Raw genomic sequence first — 2,201 nt, forward strand, 5'->3', positions numbered from 1 at the left:
CACAAGATGAAGAAATTACCTTTGCCTGTTCAAGAGCCTTCATACATAATTCAATTTGATTTGAGAATTTATCTTCACTTGATTCCTTGTCTACATTTACCATGTCGCTTGTCAAGCATTGATTCTCACAAGAATTGTCTTCTAATTCTTTTTCCTTTTTTGTTTCTTTATATAACTCTTCTAATTTTTTCCAAATTTCCTAAGCACTTGTGCACATGAACACTCTATTGTATTCTCTATAATCAAGTGCACAAATTAGAGTGTGCATGGCCCTAGAGTTTATTGTAAACTCCTCAGTTCAACTTCTATCCACTTGTTTCTTCCTTTAGGAGTTTTCACACCCTTTACTGAATTAGTAATATTAGGGATGAAGGGACCATCAGTAATGACATCCCACATCTCATAATCAATAGCTAGAATGTACATGGACATTTTAGTGCTCCAATAAGGATAGTTTGATCCATCAAATAGAGGTAGTCCACTTATGGATTGTCCCTTAAGAATTACAAATTTTTGTAAAGCCATTCGGATCTTTTCTAGGGATGTTAAGCCTTAAAACAAAAAGGGTTAGGCTCTTATACCACTCATTGGTCCCAAAAGAGTGTTAAAGAGAGGTGAACAGCACTTTTGAAATAGCACAAAAATTCTTTCCAAGTTAAGAGCTAATTGATGGAATTTGATGTGGGAGTTTAAAGCTTATTGGATGAGTGATTTAAAGGTTAAGAATAAAAGGAAAATAAAGAAAATAGACAAAGCACAATGATTTATAGTGGTTTAGTCCCTTTGACCTACATCTAATACCTTGATCTCTCAATCAAGGATTTTCAAACCAATTCACTAAAATAAGTGGAATTCCTAATCTTTCACCAAGCTTTTACAATGGCTTTTCACAAGTTCAGCCACAACCTTTAACCATGGTTTTTCTCGAGATTAACAAAAAACCCAAAACTAACTATTATAAGGCTAAGTTAGAACCTACAACAACAACCAAGCTAGCCTAAGCTTGATCAACCCCTTATAGTGTCTTTGACACTCTAAACAAACAAGAAATAGAGAAAGTATAAAGCATAATTGATCTCCTAACTGATCTAAGATGTGAAAAATTAAGTTCAAACACTTTTTCAAAGGATAGGAGTGAAATACAAGTGTAAAGAGAAGCTCTTTGGTCTTTTAAGCTCAAAAATCACTTTGGATGGCGTTTCGCTCTCATTTTTGACTATTGAAAAGGCTTTAAATACTTTCAAAGTCAATTTTTGTCATTGGAGATAGAAGTTAGCCATTTCTAGTAATTTTTTAAATCTTTTTGTGCTTAAATTCAAATGTGCAGACAGCGTATCATTAACTGGTTTAAGATAGGCTTTAACCAATTAAGTCTTCTTTAACTTGCACAAAAACTCTAACACAGAAGAGTTTCGATGGTCACTCAGAAGGTCTTGGTATAAGGGATATGTCATACTTGCTTCAGGGTAAGTAAAAGATTGTTAGGAATTTTGAGAATATGGTGCCCTGGAAAGCAAGTATATTCTCATGCTTAATTTCATTAAATTTATTGTAATGAAAGTATATTTTGATAATAAGACGAAGAGTTTGTTTTAAATAAGCATTCATTATCTAGTTATTAAGGTACCATGATTCTATTGAGATATTAAAATACATTTGAATGAAGAGTTATACGTAGGAGATATGCATTTTAATTGAATCTAAAAATTATTCACAATCATATAATAAAGTTGGTCACTTTATTATGTTAAGGTTGTATTGTCTAGATTATTTCCAATTAAACGAATCTAATTTATTTCAAGGGAATGATGAGTCTCAAATCATCGAAATGGTTGACTTGAAGTAATGACACTATAACATGAACTGGAATCATGTGAGAATCAGATTTAAGTTTTATTGCTACTTAAATCCTAATCTCACACTTATGCATTTGCTTATAGTAGAACCAAAATAGTAGACTCGTGTTTAATCTCCTTATAATCTTTGATTTACCATGAGCATGATCAGGATCAAGTGTTGATCTAGACTCTGTATTTTGGGATTATAATCGAGATAAACATCTAGGAACATATATCCAGATAGTGGAGTTCTTAGCATTAACACCACTTCTAGTGATTTCAAGAAGATTGGTGATTAATCTGGGCCCAGTGGATTAATGAATTAACTATTCGTCACATCTAGATACTCAAAAGATTAGATCT

The sequence above is a fragment of the Theobroma umbraticum genome, unplaced genomic scaffold, assembly GCF_002168275.2.
Source record: "Theobroma umbraticum cultivar Fairchild unplaced genomic scaffold, ASM216827v3 scaffold_39.0, whole genome shotgun sequence".
Classification (NCBI taxonomy): Eukaryota; Viridiplantae; Streptophyta; class Magnoliopsida; order Malvales; family Malvaceae; genus Theobroma; species Theobroma umbraticum.